Here is a 23474-nt window from a genome sequence, read left to right on the forward strand (position 1 = left end):
TATCTATATAGTATCTCTGGCTCTGTACCTATATCCCATCGATATAAATCGATAACTCTGAGGGATATAAGCCTATGGTCGTTGATCAACTAATTGCATGCAGTCTCTGACTATGTATCTATCAATCCATAAAACATTTGAACTCTCTCTTGGGCATTTTAACAAACACTTTGCATACTCTATCTCTTGTATTCCCTTTTACACAATTGAGACATTCAATTGCCTCCAATATATATAACAAGGTATATCTATACATAATATGAATCAAATGGAAGGGAATAACATGTTAAAACATTGTAACACAATACATATATTATCATGTGAGCACAAGGAAATGAATTCCACTTACTACCAACAAGAACACGTTCAATCTAAACCCTTGGTTGAATTCCTACAACAATAAACCATATATAATACCATCAATATCTCAATAATCAAAAACCCATATCAATTAATCCATAAACCAACACCATCAACAAACCCACATCATCTCCAACACCAAAAACTAAGAATAAACTAGACCAAAAGCTTACCATTAGCTTCCTTGAACCCAAAACTATCTTGATCTCACTTCAATAATCCAACAAAATGCTTGAATCAAAGGAAGGAAATGAAAGGAAAAGGAACCCTAGCTTCTTTGCTCTGAAGAAATCGAGAGAATGGGAAAAAAATGAGAGAAAAGTGAAGTTTCCACCTATTTTATACATTAAAACACCAAAAACACGACTTTACTGTTCACAGACCGCGGGTGCGCTAGCCCATGCACCGCGGAAGCGCTATGCCTTCGGCAACTCATCCAAAAATTTGAAACAGTAGACCGCGGGAGCGGTCATCTTTTAGAGCGCGGGTGCGCTCTCCACTCTGCGCACAACTTCTCCAAAGATCGCCTCCGAAATGCCTCTTCACGTCATAATTTGGAAAACAATGGTAAACTACAAAGTTGTAGCTCTATGTCTTTTCTTGAACCTCTCAAAATTTCAGATCATTTGGAGGTCTGAGTAAAAAGTTATGCTAAATCTCCCAACATGTGTCACTGGAGGAACGTCGAAACACACGACACACTTCGGGGCACTTTTAGCTTACCTTCCACAATGATTTGAACAAAACTCAAAATAAAAAAATTACACCTCTATGTCTTATCTAACCACTCCAATTGGCCTCATACCAATTGGCTCAACATACGAATTATCATGAATTTAATCGTAATGACGCTACAATAAAACTACACAACATCTATCATCAACAATACTATAAATCATAAATCGCCATCCTTAACATCAAAACTATACTTAAACTTACCCAAATAGCCAATAATCATACGAAATCTTAAACCATACCGTTCACCAGGCTTGGCTATTACAACCTATCTGCATGCTCGGACATCACAATGTCCCCTACCAATGAAACATGGTACTTACATCGCAAATACTAGTCTCGAACTCGAGCGGCCTATATCCTTCTTAGCGGCGGATGAATCGACTAGGAACTGTTTAGAATATACAGTATTCCAAATATGAGTTTCATGAGATTCATCATATGAGCATCTCATATTCTTTCTACTATTTGTATATTCAAGGGCTTTATCTATGCAACTAGCATGGGTATACAGATAAAGATGTGCCAAAATAGTAATTTCAAATATTATTAAAATAAAGATCGTTTATACATAGAGTTTCATTGTGAACACTCGGCCAACACTTGGCTCGACGGGCACCTACTCTAACAATCTTCCACTTGCACTAGAGCCAACTAGCCATATGCTTCAAACCCATCGATTCGCGATGCTTCTCGAACAATGGTCCAGGTAAAGGCTTAGTTAGCGGATCAGCAACATTATCTGCGGAGCCGACTTTGTCAATCGAAACATCTCCTTTTTCCACAATCTTCGGAGGATGTAGTACTTTCTCAATACATGTTTGGACTTCTGATGAGAACTTGGCTCCTTTGCTTGAGCTATAGCTCCCGTGTTGTCACACAACACCGGGAGAGGAGCAACTCCATAGGAACGACGTCAAACTCTTGGACGAAATTTCTTATCCAAACAGCCTCCTTTGCTGCATCTGATGCAGCAATGTATTCGGCCTCAGTGGTGGAATCCACAGTACTGTCTTGCATGGAACTCTTCCAAGAGACTAGCAACACCATTGAGCATGAATACGAACCTAGAGATTGAATTCGAGTCATCGATATCGCTTTGGAAGCTAGAGTCGGTGTAGCCTTCCAATTTTAGTTCTCCACCCCCATAGACCAAGAACAACTTATTGGTCCTTCTCAAATACTTGAGGATGTCTTTCACAGCTTTCCAATGTGGAATGCGTGTCATCGCCTCTATCTCTGCATCAGTCTTGGGAGACATAGACCTGGATAGGGACACGCCATGACACATTGGTAGATGTCCTCTCTTGAACTCATCCATCGAGAACCTCTTCATGATGGTATCAATGTATGTAGACTGGGTGAGACCAAGCAATCTTCTTGATCTATCTCTATAGATCTGTATTCCCAATACAAAAAATGCTTCACCCAAGTCCTGCATCGAGAACTTACTCGCTAACCATATCTTAGTTGATTGCAACATTCCTACATCATTCCCAATGAGTAGAATGTCATTAACATAAAGCACCAGGAATGTCACATCACTCCCACTGACCTTCTTATACACACAGTGTAAGACCCGAGATGTTATCAATTTTATGAGACCCCGAAAAGAAAATATAATGGATGGCATTTTTGTAATTAAGTGGAAAAATACTTGATTTAAAATTTGATGGCAATTTCTTAATTATTGAGGGCCGAATTGCAAATAGTGAAAAGTTGAGGGACTAAAGTATAAATATGGAAAATTGAGTGGGACACTTGGCTTTCTTATGCAACTTGATATATATATATATAGTTATTTCTCTCAAACTTCAGAAGAAAGAATCGAGAACTCCAGAGCAAATTTCCCTCAAAGTTATTCGTACTGTAGAATTTCGATTTTGGCAAATTCGGTTATCAGAATTTAAATCCGGACACAGTTCTGTGATCCTCTCATCGACAGCTACAACTGGACGTAAGTTTTATTGAGTTCTATTATCATTTGAAATTATGATACTGGAGAAATTATTATTTGATCATTATTATGTGTTCTGGGAATACTACACATCGTAGAATTGAAGTCAGATCGAAGAACAGATTGATTATGGAATTGTTATGAATTTCTGATTATATGGACTGAAAACCGGACAGATTTAGATTATTGATTGATTACAGATTGTATCGGATATGGGTTATGATTTGTAATTGATATTTGTTGATATGGTATTTACGGGGATATTGAGATTGTGCCGTTATGCCGATGATTTGAATTAAATTCAGATTAATCAGATTCAATATTGAATTGAGAATGAAAAGTTGATATTATTATTCTCGATATGTCATTTCAGATTTACAGAGACAGTCTTGAGTTCAGAACGTATATTGCTTCAGACCGAGACTACGAACGAAAGGTATAAGTCAATGTGGTATTGGGAGATCGACTCAAGTAGGATATACTTGAGTTTCCCTAAATCACATACTTATTGTTGTTATGTGCATTGATTTGATTTTATATGTTGTTCTATGGATTTATAGGAAGTATGTATTAGACGAATATTAGACGAGTGATCTTGTGACAGAAGTGCCTGATAGTGGTGGGATCGCCACGGGCACATTGCACGATGTCACAAGATAGGGTATTGGCGATAGTGCCACAGTCTGTGACGGATAGGTCTAGACACTTGATGTTTGGTTATATCGACGTCGATAGAATTGAAGTTTCTTCTATTACTGTTGGTCGATATAGGAATACCAACATCTGGAAATCGGGATCCCTAGACTAGGATTGAGTCTAGTCTGAGTCGTGGAGTCACGAGGATAATTGATAGTTTGATATTAATTATGTTTCAGACTTTGATATATATATCTGATATCTGTCTCATGATTTATATTGATTATATGATTGCATGTTCATTGATTTATACTTGGATTATATTCTCACCGGAATTATCCGGCTGTTGTCGTGTTTGTATGTGTGCATGACAACAGGTGGGACAGGATCAGGGTCGAGGAGATGACGAGAGATCATGATTAGAGTGGAGACCACGGACTTTGAGGTTGCTGTAGATAGGGTTTGAACACTTGATAGCTAGTTGTTGAACCTTAGTCTATATTGAATATATGATGTACAGGACTTGTAACTTATTTTATACTGATATGTGTAATAGTATGAGTATGATTTCCATTATGTTCCGCATTTTAAAAAAAAAAATTTAGACCCTGTTTAGTATAATTGATTAAATTGTCCTAATGATAATTAAAAGTATGATTAGCGTCCGGGTCCCCACAACAGGTGGTATCAGAGCGATAGATCCTTTAGATTGAGATAGGAGCTAGTGAGCAGGGTAGATTGAGTTTTCTTTCCTGCTTTTGAATGCTAGCTTGTCTTACTGCTTTAATACATGTTACTTGCTTATCTGATTTGATATAGTAATATGTTTTATTGAGAATGAATCAGCACCGATTCTGGATCAGCAGTAAGATGATTGGAGGAGGACTGAAAGTAGAATTCTTGTTTGGGGTTACTAATCCTTTTGATTATCAGATATGCCTCCGAGAAGAATACCAGAACAGGGTAGTACTTCGAATCCTCCGATGGACGTTACAGCCACTCCTATGGAGACATTATTGAAAAGGTTTCAGTCGTTCCATCCACCGACTTTGAAGGGTACTGAAACTTTGGTAGATTGTGAGAGTTGGCTAAACGATATCGAGAGGAGAGTGAAACTAATTGGACACCAGTTGCACGATATTGCAAAGAACTGGTGGATTACCACGAAAAATGCATTAGAACATCGAGGTACGACTATTACCTGGAATGTGTTTAGAACTGAATTTTATCAGAGATTCTTTCCAGTGTCATACAGGAAGGACAAGGGGGCTGAAGTTTGCTAATTTGAGACAGGGCCAGCTAAATATTGAGGAATATGTGGCCAAGTTCTCGACCTTGTTGCGGTTTGCTCCACATGTGGCAGAAAATGATGAGGCCGTTGCTGATCAGTTTATTAATGGCCTAAATCCTGAAATCTTTACCTTGGTGAATACCGGGAGGCCAAATAATTTCACTGATGCCTTGAACCGAGCTAAGGGAGCCGAAGTGATATGAATCTGGCCGGGCATGACGTGCTATATCTGGCGATTCGAACCTTCAAAGAATTTGGCATGCATAGCAATGAAGTTGGAAGATACTTCAATGTTATTCAAGTGTAAAATTATGAAGAGGAAGCCAAAACAAGACTCCTGACCCGAGAGCTCCGCGCTAAGGCGGTAAAAAAGTCGCGCCCGAGCGCGTACCTCGCGCCCGAGCGGTAAAACATTACCGCCCGAGCGCGAACAGTCCAGAAGACCCCGCGCCCGAGCGGTAGAAATATCGCGCCCGAGCGCGCCTACTGCGTGAAGAAAATTCATACTTTCCTATTTTAGAGTTTTTATTATCTTGGCAAGTAGATTTCATATCTTTTTGATTTGGTATCAATACATAGACGGATTTTATTGATTGAAAACAACTTTTGTTCATTATTGATTGAGTTGTATGATGAGACAGAGAGGAGCTTTGTTTGTGCCTCCAGCACCGAGATCAGAACAACCACCTCCTCGATTCGAGAGTGGCGGTGGTAGTGGAAAGAAAGACTTTCTGGAAGCTAGGGGAAAGCAGTTCTAGAAGTCTGGCAGCAGTTCTTCCAGTTCTAGTGGCTCGAGACAGACTAGTCAGGGCCAGAGTTATACCGGACCCTATTGCAGCACCTGTGGAGGGAAGCATTCCACAGAGCAGTGCCGAGGAGTGTTTGGCAGCTGTCGTATTTGTAGACAGCAGGGACATTTTGCCCGAGTATGTCCACAGAGAGGTGCCCAGGGATCCCAGGCAGCAGAGTCATCTGGATCAGTGGCTCAGACAGGGAGACGACTATCTGGTGTTCATTCTTTCGAGCCAGCACCGCCTACTCAGTCACAGCAGAGGCCAGGAGGAAGCCAGATAGTGAGACAGCCTCCGAGACAGCAGGCCAGAGTGTTCGCTTTGACTGAGGAGCAGGCACATGATGCACCTGATGATGTTGTTGCAGGTAACTGTTTTATTTCTGGTTATCCTGCATATGTATTGATTGATACTAGGTGCATCGCATACATTTATATCGGAGCGATTTGCATTGAGTCATGCACTGCCTATTGAGTCATTGTCTGCTGTAGTGTCTGTCTCTTCTCCGTTGGGGACAGGTTTGATATCAGTGAAGTCTGTTAAACATTGTATGCTACAGTATGATGGGCATGAGATAGAGTTAGACTGTATTGTGCTTGGGATATCTGACTTTGATTGTATTATTGGTATCGACATGTTGACCAAGTACAGGGTTATAGTCGATTGTTTCCACAAGATTGTTCGATCCAGACCTGAGATGGCTGATGAGTGGAAATTTTATTGTAAGGGTTCTCGAGCTAGAATTTCTTTGATATCTGCGATGAATATGACTCGATTATTGCAGGAAGGAGCGGATGGATTCCTTGTTTACTCAGTTGATTTACTGAAATCGAGTCCATCATTGGCGGATTTGCCAGTGGTGTGTGAATTTGCCGATGTCTTTCCAGATGAGATTCCTGGTTTGCCTCCGATTCGAGAGATAGACTTCAGCATTGAATTCATGCCAGGTACAGTTCCGATTTTGAGGGCTCCATACCGAATGGCACCGATCGAGTTGAAAGAACTGAAAGAACAGTTGGAGGATTTACTCGCCAAGGGGTATATCAGACCGAGTGTATCTCCTTGGGGTGCTCCAGTACTGTTCGTGAGGAAGAAAGACGGTTCAATGCGGCTCTGTATTTATTACCGGCAACTGAACAAAGCAACGGTAAAGAATAAATATCCATTGCTCTGTATAGATGATTTGTTTGACCAGTTGAAGGGTTCTTCTATTTATTCCAAGATCATCTGAGATCTGGATATCATCAGCTGAGAGTCAGGGATTCTGATATCTCGAAGACAGCATTCAGGACCAGGTATGGACACTATGAGTTTATTGTCATGCCGTTTGGTTTGACCAACGCTCCAGCTGTGTTTATGGGTCTGATGAACCGTGTATTTCAGAAGTATCTCGATGTTTTCGTGATCATTTTTATTGATGATATATTGATTTATTCGAAGAATATGATTGATCATGCAGAGCATTTAAGAACTGTGTTACGAATTTTGAGGACTGAGAAGTTATATGCTAAACTGTCGAAATGCGAGTTCTGGTTGAGACAGGTTGTATTTCTGGGGCATATTATATCCGGAGACGGTATATTAGTGGATCCCAGTAAGGCTGAAGCCTGTGATTTCTTGGCCGAGACCGACTTCTGTGCCCGAGATTCGCAGTTTTATGGGTTTGGCAGGATATTCTCGTCGATTCATCAAAGATTTTTCCAGTATTGCCAAACCGATTACACAGTTGACTCAGAAGAATGCTCCATTCGTTTGGTCTGAGGAATGTGAGACCAGTTTTCTTGAATTAAAGAAAAGACTGACCAGTGCACCGATATTTACTATCCCCTCAGGTATTGGTGATTTTGTGGTTTATTGTGATACATCTCATCGAGGATTGGGTTGTGTTGTGATGCAGCAAGGGCATGTGATTGCTTATGCCTCGAGACAGCTGAAACCCCATGAATCTCGTTATCCAATTCATGATCTTGAATTGGCAGCCATCGTCTTTGCGTTAAAGATATGGAGACACTAACTGTATGGTGAGAAATTCGAAATCTATTCTGATCACAAAAGCCTGAAGTATCTGTTTTCACAATCAGAACTGAATATGAGACAGCGAAGATGGCTGGATTTACTGAAAGACTTTGATTATGAAATCAAATACTATCCGTGGAAGTCCAATGCAGCAGCTGATGCATTGAGTCGAAAGGTATGTGCTTTATCCTTATCGACAATTGGTGTTTCAAATTTGATTGAAGACTGCTGTTTGTCTGGATTGGTATTTGAGACATTTTGTAGACCGTTGAGATTATATGCTATTCAAGCTGAACCAGAACTGATTTTGAAGATTAAAGAGGCACAGAAAGTTGATCAGAAAGTTCAGAAATCGATTGAGATGGTCAGATCAGGTCATCAATCAGAGTTTCAGGTACGTGAGGATGTACTGTGTGGGGACCCGGACGCTAATCATCTTCTTAATCATCTTTGGGATTTAATTATCAATTAAGATAAACAGGGTCTAAAAATTTTTCTTTAAAATGCGGAAGTTAATGGAATCAATCTATTATACATCTCAGTATAAAAGTACAATAATGTACAACAATTATTCAAACTCGTCTAAGGTTCAACTACTAAATTTCAAGTATTAAACCAAGTCGACAATAAGTCCGGAATCACCACTCTAACTCATCTTCTCTCATCATCTTCTTGACCCCGATCCTGTCCCACCTGTTGTCATGCACACATACAAAACAAGACAACAGCCGGATACTCCGGTGAGAATAAATCCAAGTATAAAACATGTATACATGCATATACACAATATAAATCATAAAGCATATTATCATGCATAAAATTCATAACAATAGGTTTCATAGTCTAGGAAACCCAATCAAAATAAGCATGCAGTAACAATGGATTCCATAATCTCTGAAATCAAAATCAAATAAGCATGCAACTCAATTCAATTCATATCTTGACTCGACTTGACTCTAACTCTAGGGATCCCGGTGTGAATAAGACAGTCACTGTCTGTCACCTACCCTCCCAATCGGGGTAACTGTACGTCTTATTCCTAGACTTCGGTCATGTCTGTATCGAATGTCTACAATCGGATTGAATCTGATCCGAAGCGTCGATACCACCGAACATCTAGTTTGGCAAGTCTGCCAATGACTCTCCTATGTCTGAATATAAATCTATAAACAAGGCATCGTCATATCACGAGATTTGAATATAATTCCATAAACAAATCAATTATATCAAAAGGTAACAACAACCCTAGTATGTGATTTTGTTGGGCAACTCAAATTGAATCTCATTTGAGTTGTGTCTTCCCCAATACAAAACATGAATTATACCTTTGTCTTCCCAGTCTGACGAAGACGAAGTCTTGTATTCCAATCTGTTCATAACCAGTCTGGCAATGACAATCGTATAAATACAATATCAGTACATAATTCAATTCAAGACCTGTTCTGATCAATACTCAAATCGGTATATAATCTGATCCATATCTGAACAAGGTACAATCTAATTCATATAAATGATATCATGATACAATCGAAATCATTACTGAATCTGATCAATATCAATCTACTGATGTTTCGACGGCATAACAATACAGCCACGATAACCCCGTCTATCTCAACATCACAGATATAATACCAGAATTCATAACCAGTATCAGTACAACTCATAATCTGAATAATAACACAACTCTGATATAAAATCTCAACTAAATCAACTCTGAAATTCATAACAATTTCATAAACAGTCTATTCTTTAATCTGACTTCAGTTATACTATGTCTACTGTAGCAGAAACATCATATCTGATTCATATTCAATTATGATAATATCATAAATTCAAATCATGTCTAAACGTAACGAAACTTACGTCCAGTTGTAGCCTGCGTCGATAGGAACACAGTACTGAAGTCGGATTCAAAAACAGACGGACGGATTTCTCACAAAAGGCGTAAGAATATTTCAATTCTTTTTTTGCACTTCCCTCGGCTCTTTCCTCCCTTCCTTCTCATGAATTTGCATGCAGGTATATATATATATATATATATATATAGATCACATTGCATGTAAGGCACATGGCTAAATGTGCTTATTGCACGTTTCACCGCGGGTGCGGTATTTCTCACACCGTGGGTGCGCTGAGCATATTAATCATCATCCAAAATTTCAGAAACAGCGACCGCGGGTGCGCTGACCTCACTGTAGCAGAACCGCGGGTGCGGTCTGTCTAGCACCGCGGGTGCGGTGTCACTTTCGTAATTAATCTCCAACTCTCTGTCCATCAACCGCGGGTGCGGTCTTGTTCGTAGCGCGGGTGCGGTCTATATTTCATGCACCACTTCATAATCTCATTTAGTGCTTCTCATTACATGTCATGCATACTCATATCACATTAATGAAGACTAATAAATCTCGAGCCTTACATTTCTCCATCTCTTAGATCTGAGTTCGTCCTCGAAACTCGCAAGTAATCAATTCAGACATATCAGAAGAAATGTATACAGAGTTTAAATCAAAATTCATCTCAATGAATCCATTCTGAAATCTTAATCTCATGACAAGTTCTGTCTTTCAGATAGTCTCTTTGAGGCCCTGTCAACTTACTGTATTTTCAATAATAGAATAGTCTTCATTCTGAAATATCTTTCTTGTACGGATCTGTGATTCTAAATTGGAATAATAATTCAAGAGCATAATATCATAATACCCTTCGAAATAACTCTGACCGAATCAATCTCACAATACTGGCTATACAACATCCGTATATATCAATCAACGGCTCGTACCAAATCAATATCATCAGCTGTTATCAATTCTGTTTATCCCAGTCAAGGATATATTCAATCTTCGGCCCCAAATACCAATCGTCATCATCCGACGTTGGTGTATTAAGTCTGTTTGGTCTGAGATATTTTCATTCTCTTCTGAATTAGCTACATTTTCTTTGTCATATCTCTGACCGTATCAAATCTTATCTCAGGTGTCTCCGAGATATTATTCTTATACCAAAGAAATATGCAGTACTCACTGTACAATATATCGTCTGTAACTATTTCATTATCCATCTGGTTATCTGATAACTATGATCGTACAATAATTCACACAGTTACAATATGTCATATCAACTGGTGCTAGCATCCAGCACTGCCAATCCCTGGATATCCCTCAATATCCGGATAGTACACTCTGGCTATCTGTCAGTCGGTGGATAATATATGAATGAGTTCATGGTATATTCTACCACAATTACAAACTCAATCAAAATCATAGTCTGATATAGTCTAGTTCTACATTCTGATCAGTCTGACCATTTCTTTGACATCAATCTGTGTCATTTGGTCATGTTTGTACGTCATCTTGTACAAACTAATAGATATAGATTGAACAATCTGTCAATCACAATCATATTATATCACAATCTGGAAAGTATTGCAGTAATTTCATTACGAATTTCATCGAAATATACTCCCCATGTCTAGTCAAGAATATACAAATTCTGTAATAAATCTTCTGATCTCTATCTTTCTATCTTCATTTATTGGCGATTCAGACATTTCAGTACAAATTCTGCCAACATTTCAGCATAAATTCTGCCATAACTGATTTAATCTGTCTATATCAAAACTATCTGTTCGAATCATCATATACTTTCTGTTACCTGAACGACTACTGAATCCATTTCTGTGCGCTTCTGACCCTATCTGTCATTTCCAATTCGAACTATTTGGTACAAACAATCAGTTAATAATATGAATTAAAGAAAAATACCTACCTGGTATTCGGTTCTGATTGTCAATATCAAATTCTGTTGTACAATTCTGAAACATTTGACATCACAAGATAATCATTCTCATACCGTACAATCACATATCTGTCACTCTGATCGATGCTCTGTTCTGACCAGTGCACCGATATTTACTATCCCCTCAGGTATTGGTGATTTTGTGGTTTATTGTGATACATCTCATCGAGGATTGGGTTGTGTTGTGATGCAGCGAGGGCATGTGATTGCTTATGCCTCGAGACAGCTGAAACCCCATGAATCTCGTTATCCAATTCATGATCTTGAATTGGCAGCCATCGTCTTTGCGTTAAAGATATGGCGACACTAACTGTACGGTGAGAAATTCAAAATCTATTCTGATCACAAAAGCCTGAAGTATCTGTTTTCATAATCAGAACTCAATATGAGACATCGAAGATGGCTGGATTTACTGAAAGACTTTGATTATGAAATCAAATACTATCCGTGGAAGTCCAATGCAGCAGCTGATGCATTGAGTCGAAAGGTATGTTCTTTATCCTTATCAACAATTGGTGTTTCAAATTTGATTGAAGACTGCTGTTTGTCTGGATTGGTATTTGAGACAGATTGTAGACCGTTGAGATTATATGCTATTCAAGCTGAACCAGAACTGATTTTGAAGATTAAAGAGGCACAGAAAGTTGATCAGAAAGTTCAGAAATCGATTGAGATGGTCAGATCAGGTCATCAATCAGAGTTTCAGGTACGTGAGGATGTACTGTATGTGAATAATCGTCTTGTTGTGCCGAATGTTTTAGAGTTGAAACAACAGATATTGACAGAAGCGCACAGTAGTCGATTCAGTATTCATCCTGGTGGCAGAAAGATGTATAATGATTTGAAAGGACAGTTTTGGTGGAAACAAATGAAGACTGACATTGCAGAATTTGTTTCCAGATGTCTGAATTGCCAAAAGGTGAAGGCTGAAAAAAAGAAACCATGAGGATTGTTACAGAGTTTGTCGATTCCTGAATGGAAATGTGATCACATTTCCATGGATTTTGTGACACAGTTACCACGTTCCTCCAAAGGTTGTTGTGCAATTTGAGTTGTGATTGACAGATTGACCAAATCTGCAATGTTTCATTCCATACAAGATGACGTACCGATATGATCAGATGGCCGATATTTATGTCAGAGAAGTTCTTAGATTGCACGGAGTGCCGAAGTCGATTGTTTCAGATCGTGATCCTCGGTTTACTTCGCACTTCTGGCAGAGTTTGCAGTAGGCTCTCGGTACGAAGTTACATCTGAGTACCGCATATCATCCACAGACTGACTGGACAGTCAGAGCGGACGATTCAGACATTGGAAGATATGCTGAGAGCTGTAGTGCTGGATTTTAGCACTAATTGGCAAGATGCATTGCCTCTCTGTGAGTTTTCGTACAACAATAGCTCTCAAACGAGTATTGAGATGACACCTTTTGAAGCTTTGTATGGAAAGAAGTGTCGATCCCCTCTTTATTGGGATGATATCTCTGAAGTTCCTGAGACTGGACCTGACATGATCAGAGATATGACTGAAAAAGTGAAACTGATTTAGAAGAAAATGAAGGCAGCTCAGGACCGACAAGCCAAATATGCCAACCTTCGACGTAGTCCATTGGTATTTGAGGTAGGAGATCGAGTATTCTTGAAGATTTCTCCTTTTAGGGGTGTAGTCAGATTTGGCTAGAAAGGCAAATTGTCTCCAAGATACGTTGGTCCGTATGAGATTCTCGAGAAGATAGGAGATCGTGCCTATCGACTTGCATTACCGCTTTCTCTATCTGGAATACATGATGTCTTTCATGTATCTATGTTACGGAAATATCTCCCCGATGATTCCCATATTATCCAGACAGACGAGGCTGAGCTTGATGAGTCTCTGAGTTATATTGAGAAACCGGTTCAGATTATTGATCGTAAAGAAAAGCAACTCAGAACGAAGACCATCCCACTTGTGAAAGTCCAGTGGACTCGTCATAGCATTGAAGAAGCTACTTGGGAGACTGAATCAGATATGAGACAGGAATTCTAGAGTTATTCCACTGACGTGAGTTTACTATTTTAGTTTCTGTTATTTCTGATTTAATTACCGGTGATATGATTGCTTGAGATTTCGAGGACGAAATCATGTCTCAGAGGGGGAGAATTGTAAGGCCCGAGATGTTATCAATTTTATGAGACCCCGAAAAGAAAATATTATGGATGGCAATTTTGTAATTAAGTGGGAAAATACTTGATTTAAAATTTGATGGCAATTTCGTAATTATTGAGGGCCGAATTGCAAATAGTGAAAAGTTGAGGGACTAAAGTGCAAATATGGAAAATTGAGTGGGACACTTGGCTTTCTTATGCAACTTGATAAATATATATAACGTTATTTCCCTCAAACTTCAGAAGAAAGAATCGAGAACTCCAGAGCAAATTTCCCTCAAAGTTATTCGTACTGTAGAATTTCGATTTTGGCAAATTCGATTATCAGAATTTAAATCCGGACACAGTTCTGTGATCCTCTCATCGACAGCTACAACTGGACGTAAGTTTTATTGAGTTATGTTATCATTTGAAATTATGATATTGGAGAAATTATTATTTGATCATTATTATGTGTTCTGGGAATACTACACATCGTAGAATTGAAGTCAGATCGAAGAACAGATTGATTATGGAATTGTTATGAATTTCTGATTATATGGACTGAAAACCGGACAGATTTAGATTATTGATTGATTACATATTGTATCGGATATGGGTTATGATTTGTAATTGATATTTGTTGATATGGTATTTACGGGGATATTGAGATTGTGCCGTTATGCCGATGACTTGAATTAAATTCAGATTAATCAGATTCAGTATTGAATTGAGAATGAAAGGTTGATATTATTATTCTCGATATGTCATTTCAGATTTACAGAGACAGTCTTGAGTTCAGAACGTATATTGCTTCAGACCGAGACTACGATCGAAAGGTATAAGTCAATGTGGTATTGGGAGATCGACTCAAGTAGGATATACTTGAGTTTCCCTAAATCACATACTTATTGTTGTTATGTGCATTGATTTGATTTTATATGCTGTTCTATGGATTTATAGGAAGCATGTATTAGATGAATATTAGACGAGTGATCTTGTGATAGAAGTGCCTGATAGTGGTGGGATCGCCACGGGCACATTGTACGATGTCACAATGTGGGGACCCGGGCTCTAACTCAATTCTTTTTTGGGATTAATTAGATCTTTATTCAAAATGTGGGTCAAATTTTGCTTTTTAACATTAATTCAAATGTAAATACTAAGCATAATATCTTTCTTTATTTAATTACAACACATATAATATACATGTCATGTTTTACTACCAACACATCACTAGTGTTTAATACAAACCATAAACTACAAATAGTACAAATCTAGTACAACATCACTATTGATCTTCTGCGCCCGTAGTCACCACGCTATCTTGATCTCATCTCTGACGTGACCCAGATCCTGCCCCACCTGTTGTTATGCACACATACAGACATAACAACAGCCGGAAACTCCGGTGAGAACAAATCTCAGTATAAAACATGTATACATGCTGATACGAAATCATAAATCATGCATGAAAGCAATAACAATGGCTCCATAGTTTATGAAACCGATCTATCTAAACATGCAACTCAAATCAAATCATGTCTTGACTCGAATCGACTCTACTCTAGGGATCCCGGTGTGAATAAGACGTCAATGGCTGTCACCTACCCTCCCAATCGGGGTGACTGTACGTCTTATTCCTAGACTTCGGTCATATCCGTATCGAATGTCTACAATCGGATTGAATCTGGTCCGAAGCGTCGATACCACTGAACATCTAGTTTGGCAAGATCTGAAAACAGAATGAAATTTGAGACAGTCAGACTGCATGGGATTCCATTGTCCATCATGTCAGACAGGAATCTGAGGTTCACGTCTGCATTCTGGAAGAGTCTCCATCAGGTGTTGGATACAAAGCTACTGTTCAATACTGCTTTTCATCCTTAGACAGACGGTCAGTAAGAGAGGGTGATTCAGATTTTGGAGGAGATCAGTTGTGCTTAGTTATTTCAGTGCACTTGAGTACTGTAAACCATTTTGTAACTAAGAGTTTCAGTTTGGCATTGTTAAGTCCAAAACTGAAGTGGGTCTGTACAACTCTTTGTATCGATCAAAGTCTTCTAGTGAATATCATATCTTTTTGATAGAAGGGGTGACGTATGAGTGTTTGAAATCTCCGAACATCCGTAAAATCTTGTGCGTTCTTATTTCAGTTTTTATTCTATCTATGAGTCAGTTTATTTCCGCACTTTTATAGTTAACTGATTGATATCGACTGACAAGATTCTCGAGTATCAGTTTATCATTAAATTGACTCATCAATATTCGAAAAGGTTGTTAAAATTGCGTCTTGATAGCTTCGGTTATGGCTCGGTAACTGATCAGTTTTAGCTTTCTGCGCACTTAGGTAAATTCATTAGAAACAAAATAACAAGTTTTGTTAACATCAAAATCAAGATTGCGAACATGAAATGTTCCAACAGGCTCCATGTATTCGAACCAAGTATGTCCCTTACTAGATCCATTTGAGGGAATTGTTCTCATAGAAAACAAATAAATTTACAAAAGAAAAGTCGGGGCAGATGGAAAGGTAATGACATACAAAGAAAGATTGGTAGCAAAAAGATATACTCAAAAGCGATGTGTTGACTATGAGGAAACCTTTTCTCCAGTTACAATGTTAAAGTCCCTTATGATATTGATAGCCGTAACAACATGGTATGACTATGAAATATAGTAGATGGATGTGAGGACAACATTCCTTAATGGCGACATTGTTATCGAATTCAAATGCAACTCTCGATATACCAATGGTTGCAAATTCGATCAGGATAAATTAGTTAAAGGGACCGTACTGTATCCTAACCATAACATAAAGTTCTTGCAGGAATTATGTAGAACTCGTAAATCAGTAGACGTATAAGCCATGCACAATTCTTGATTTTTAAAATTAAATTGACTTCATTGCATGATTATTTTAATGCATTTCTTTGAAGTTAATTATTTTATTATTTCATTGCAGTGGTTTGATTTTTATCATTTCAGTTATTTCAGTGAGGCCGGACTGGAGTTGGAGTTTTGAGATAGAATTTAAGATTCGAGAAATATTTCCAGAAGTTAATTTAGCTAGCAAGTAAGTTAATTTAAGTTAATAAGGAGATTTGGGGATTTATTTATGCAACTTGAGGTGAGTAGAAAATAAGCTCATTTGAGTTACTTAATTAAGGATTTATTCAATAAATTAATTAAAGGATTAGTGAGGCTTTTTAGAGTTATTAATTTAGTAAATAAACAACACTCCACATTCATTTTATTAGTAGATTTCGGCCACCCCTTGGTTACTAGAGGATTCAATTGCCAACTCATCAACTTTGACCATTTCTTAGCATGTAATTAGTAGGATAAATCTAGGATTTTTGGGAGCACCATGTAATTAATTAATGTTAGAACATTATCCTAGTCTAGATGAGCATGTAGAATCGGTCATTGCACCACCATAATCCCTCCAAGTAGAATTGATAGCAAACCACAATTCAAAATTCAAAAAAAAAAATGGAGACTTGGTCTTGATTCATTCCCTATATTTTGCACCCATCTCCCTCACTCCCCTAACCATCATATACCCTCCCTTAGTCACAAAATTCAGAGTGTTTTTGAGAGAGGAAAACCGTGGGACTCATAGCTAAGCGAAGGGAGAAAAATCGAGTAGAAGAGGAAAGGAAAAAAGCGCTCCATCTCCTCCGTGCCGCGTCGTCGTCGTTTCGTTCGTTTTCTTTCGAAACGAAACCAGGCATGTCTAGATTTCTTTCAAACCTCAATCAAGTCATATTATCAATTATTTTTCAGTACATGATCATGTTTTATAATGCAAAAACCGAAATACATCATGGAATTTTCAGAAAATTAATGCATGCAGATTTCGGCCCTTTCATGACAAGCTTCACGTTTTTCTGAGTTTTGTTGTTTTAGGTGATTGGTTCGATTCCAGGCTCCCAAGGCGACCTATATACATGTAATAGGATGCATTAGGACCATATTTATCCATTGGTTTAACCCCATGCTCGCTGGAAATTCAGAATGACAGCAACTTTCCCATTGCTTCTCATGTGTTCGAAAATTTCAATTTTTATGTCAAGGGGTTGGATCTGATCTTGGCTGCCCTAATGGCTCTTAGCCATGGTTGGATCACTCCCCTAGCATGTCTAAGACGTTACTAAGTCGCCCTTTTGGTGACTTGGTCCATGGCTCATCGGTTTTTAAATAAACAACAAGAACAGCCCCTCCCCTCTCGGTTTCCCTTCTTTTGACAGCATCATGTTTTTCGAATTGTGTGGTTTGATGTGGATCTTGGTTGGCCTATGGCCCTTAGCCACGGTTCATACCATGCCCCTATATGTCTAGATCGTGTCTTGATTCACCAGTGATTTTATGAACGAGGCCATTTAAGTTCTTTTAAAAAGAAAATTTTTAATTTTTTGCAAATTTTCAAGCAAGAAGTTCTAGGGCACTTTGCAAATTATCAGTGATACCTAGAGGATCATGGGGCGATGCTGCTAGACGGTCTTACGATGATCCGATGGGTTCAATCAGACTTGAGTTTGGACATTTTTTTATCAAAGGGTTTATGAAAAGAATGAAGCTATTTAGGATAAGCGCGAATAAGAATATATGTTATTCTGAATCGAATGAAGTTGTGAACCAGCGATTAGCTGTATCTCTGAATCATTGAGGATCACACAAGTATCGAATTCTATGTTCCCGTGGAGATAATCAAGTTTAATGAGTTGAATTTGACGACTGTAGTTTGATGGAGATCAAACAGATTGCTTATAAAGGAGTTGATTCCATATAATGAAAGTTGTGGAAGTTATCTTAACTTTTAATTAAGTGAGGAGAGTGGGACTGCCTGTTTTGGTGAGTGGTTCACAAAACTCGCACCATACAAAAATGAAATAGGGAAAATTTTGATATTCGAAATTTTCAATTTCTATTATATGAACTAAACTTGTACCATCGGTACGTAGATGCTGTCTATTCGTCGATTTGAGTTATAATGAGTTCACAATTTTTTATTTATTAAATTTAGTAACTATTAATTAAAAAATAATGTTAGTAGTGGTGACTACTATATGTACATGATTCTCATGGAGTATTCTAGAAGAGTATAGAATCGATTAATTTATTAACAATTAATTAATAAATTAAATAATGATTATTTAATGTTAAATATATGTTTATACATTTACATATGTATATATGTATATATATATATATATATATATGATAAGATCGGTTGGAAGGATAAAAGAGTGTTTAGAAGGGGGGAGGGGGTTGAATAAACACTAACAATTTTAACAACCTTTTGCTACCAATCTTTCTTTGTATGTCATTACCTTTCCATCTGCCCCGACTTTTCTTTTGTAAATTTATTTGTTTTCTATGAGAACAATTCCCTCAAATGGATCTACTAAGGGACATACTTGGTTCGAATACATGGAGCCTGTTGGAACATTTCATGTTCGCAATCTTGATTTTGATGTTAACAAAACTTGTTATTTTGTTTCTAATGAATTTACCTAAGTGCGCAGAAAGCTAAAACTGATCAGTTACCGAGCCATAACCGAAGCTATCAAGACGCAAACTGGAAGAACTAACGGATTGATTGAACTGAACCAACCCAACTGATATATCAAAGAACTGTTCAACCGACTGTCCAGCTGATATGTGATTCAGCAGAAGAACTTCGGAAGCTCGGCCAGCTGATGAAGAATTCAACTGATTGAAAAGCCCAGCTGACCAGTTCAACTGATTCAGTGAAATCATTTCAGCTGACAAGCAAACTGATTTCACTACACCTGTTCTAAACCAGTTGAGCTTACTAAGTTCTGAAGCATCAGTTAGGAGCCAATCAGTTTGCAGAACACGACTTATCTAAATGGAATCCAGTTGTGCGCATTAGGGAAAGCAATTGTACTATCAATAGTACAATAACGGACGTTGCAGCAGAGCTTAAAGCAATTGTACTATCAAGGCCTTGGTAGCGGAACCAGATATAAAATTCTTCCTGAAAGAGCGGAGCTCTAAGTTGAATCAAGTAGTTACAAGAACTATACTTATAGACATGCAAAGGTCAAGGTTCTTCTAGCTTAATTTCCCCAAAAATAAATCTGAGTAGAGCATGCAATCCTATAACAGTTCTAAGTTCAAATCTAAATCCCGATTCCCAAAACACGGAAATTCAAATAATAACTTAAAGATTAAAGGTACATGTCAACAACATAGTCTCCGGGTTGGTTTCCGCGGCATGGAGAGCAAAAACTCTGCCTTGGGTATGCAGATTCCTCTGAGGGCATTGCAGCAACATGTGGTCTGGACTGCCACACTTAAAACACTTTCCTGAGCCAGACTTACATGCTCCAGGATGGCGGCGTGAGCACCTGGGGCAGACTGGGTGCTCAAAAGTCCTCGGGGCTGGGCGTCCCCGCTGCTGTTGCTGCTGCTGCTGGCCTCTGTTCCTGGGCGGTCCATGAAAAAGCCTCTTGTTCTGCTGCTGATGCTGATGAGGAGGAGGGCGGTGCGGTGCCTGGACTGGGTGCTTGCCCTGGCGATCCCTCCCGATATCCCGCAGATCCTGCTCTGCGGCTATGGCCTTGGAGACGGCAATCTCATAAGTAGCAGGGTCAGATACCCTAACATCCCGGCGCAAGATCGGCCGTAAACCCACCAGGAAGTGCATCAGCTTGGCTCTGGCATCATTCGTGATCAGGGCACAAAGTGACAGCCCCTCTCCAACTTACGGATGAACTCCGTAACCGTCATATCCCCCTGCCTCAGACTCATGAACTCGGTGGTCAGCCTGGTGCGAACCTCCTCAGCAAAATACTTGGAGTAGAAAACTTCCGTAAAGCGGGTCCATGAAAGTGTAGCCAAAGTCAAGGCTACTGAAGCTCCTTCCCACTATAAGCGGGCGTCTCCAGTGAACAGGTAGGTGACACATCGGACTCGTTCTGCGTCTCCCAGCTCCATAAACTCGAACATAACCTCGAGGGATTTGATCCATCCCTCGGCAACCATGGGGTCAGATGTCCCAGAGAATTCCTTCGGGCGCATCTTCATAAATCGCTCATAAACAGCCTCGGGCCCTGTCGGCCTGGCTGCGGCTGCGGCTACGGCAGCGGCATTGTCCCCCGCAAACTGTGCGAAGAACTGTGCCATCCCAGCTAACATCTGGGCACTCATGTCAGGTGGGGGCGGTGGAGGAGGTGGTAGGTCTCCCTCCGGTCTACGCTCCTCCCTGTCCTCTCGGCGAGGCTCGTCCTCTCTGTTGCGCTCTAAAATGCGTCTAGGGGCATACTGTTCCAACATAACCCATACGTAACTAACATGCATAATTCCATAATTTATTTTAAATGAACACTGAAATACTGAAAATCTGGAAGCATGCTGACAAAATAATTCATGCTTTAACTAAAATGCTGAACAAAATGCTGAACTGAAAAACTTACAGACCGAAGACGTGGCTTCGTGAGCTTCTCGCGGTCAGTAGTAGTGAAACCCTATACAGAACCACCGCTCTGATACCAATTGCAAAGTGCCCTAGAACTTCTTGCTTGAAAATTTGCGGAAAATTAAAAATTTTCTTTTTAAAAGAACTTAAATGGCCTCGTTCATAAAATCACTGGTGAATCAAGTTCAATATTTCAAAATATTGCAGCGGAATAAAATAAAGTTTGTCAAAAATCACAATTTAAAAATATCCAACGACTGATAAAATGTTTGCGGAATAAAATAACAACTGCTGCTCTGAGGTCCTCGGGTGCCACTACTGCCGACCCAAGCTGGCTCACTGGTCCCCGCCCTCGGCCCTGGCCTCATCAGTACCTACAACAATCAAGTCTAGTAATCCTAAAGACTCAGCATGCATATATCGCAGGTAACGAGTAAAAATCTGAATTAAAATATGCATGAGATAACATATCCTGTCCTGAGGCATGCTGAAAATAATCTGTACTGAGCAATTATAATACGTGCATAACTGAACTGATAATCACAGTAAAAAAAAATGTTTGCTCCTTGGAGCCTGTACTGAAATAACTGGTAAAATTTTCTGTTGAGATTATGTTTTACGCCTGTGGCCCCTGCACTAAGCTGAACTGATCGGTAACTGGCTACCGGGGAGGCTGAAACTGAACTGAGCTGGTCGGTCACTGGCGACCGGGTGGTACCATACTGAACTGATCGGTCACTGGCGACCGTATAAAATAACACTCCCACATAGTGAATGAACCACAAGCCATATCACATAAATCTCAAAAATAATCATTTTCTATTTAATGCACGTAAAATAATTAACTGGCATAATGAAAATGTCCCGTAATTTTACCAACTGGATTGGATTGGATCGTCCCCAGGCTCGCTGCAACCTAACTATGCTATGAAAAATATGCAATAGCTTAAACATGACCAACTACGCAATTTACGTTCAAAAGATGCGACTATGATGCCTAATGACTTCGCATTAAATCATGACTCCGAGCCAACCTGAACCGACACCGAACCGACGTATATTCATGATTAAAATACGCTGAAAAATCATAAAATAATGCTCCTAAAATGATAGGGTCGAAATCTAGGTAGAATGGAGGCCAAAACACGAAACGCTCTTTCGAGAGTCAATTTGGCACATCGCACCGTAAATTCTCGTACGACCTCAAAAATGATTCAAATGACAAACGGTCAAAAACATGACCTTCCTAACTCAATGAGGCACTGTCCAGTCCAAGGCCATGGGCTAAAAGCCAACCAAGAACTTGAACGAGCCACCGAACCGACACAGCAACTTGCTGTAATTTTCCAGCAACTGTACAATCGTGTAACTTGTGTTGTTTTCGAGACTACTGGCCATTGGGGCGTGAACCACCGACCAGAGACTCTTATCCCAAGGAGTGATTTGAACCATGGCTAAGGGCCCTAGGCCAGCCACAATCCGCGTCACACCATAACTTAACCGAAACTCCATTCGAGAACCAACGTGCATGCGTGTGTAGTGTTTTGCTTAGATCGATGTCTTGCGTCGTTCCAGTGGCCATTTGATTGACCATGGCACGATATAGACATATAGGGGCATGGTATGAACCGTGGCTAAGGGCCATAGGCCAACCAAGATCCACATCAAACCACACAATTCGAAAAACATGATGCTGTCAAAAGAAGGGAAACCGAGAGGGGAGGGGTTGTTCTTGTTGTTTATTTAAAAACCAATGAGCCATGGACCAAGCCACCAAAAGGGCGACTTAGTCACGTCTTAGACATGCTAGGGGAGTGATCCAACCATGGCTAAGAGCCCTTAGGGCAGCCAAGATCAGATCCAACCCCTTGACATAAAAACTGAAATTTTCGAACACATGAGAAGCAATGGGAAAGTTGCTGTCATTCTGAATTTCCAGCAAGCATGGGGTTAAACCAATGTACAAACGTGGTCCTAATGCATCCTATTACATGTATATAGGTCGCCTTGGGAGCCTGGAATCGAACCAATCACCTGAAACAACAAAACTCAGAAAAACGTGAAGCTTGTCATGAAAGGGCCGAAATCTGCATGCATTAATTTTCTGAAAATTCCATGATGTATTTCGGTTTTTGCATGATAAAACATGATCATATACTGAAAAATAATTGATAATATGACTTGATTGAGGTTTGAAATAAATCTAGACATGCCTGGTTTCGTTTCGAAAGAAAACGAACGAAACGACGACGACGCGGCACGGAGGAGATGAAGCGCTTCTTTCCTTTCCTCTTCTACTCGATTTTTCTCCCTTCGCTTA

The sequence above is a fragment of the Primulina tabacum genome, chromosome 13, assembly GCF_025594145.1.
Source record: "Primulina tabacum isolate GXHZ01 chromosome 13, ASM2559414v2, whole genome shotgun sequence".
Lineage (NCBI taxonomy): Eukaryota > Viridiplantae > Streptophyta > Magnoliopsida > Lamiales > Gesneriaceae > Primulina > Primulina tabacum.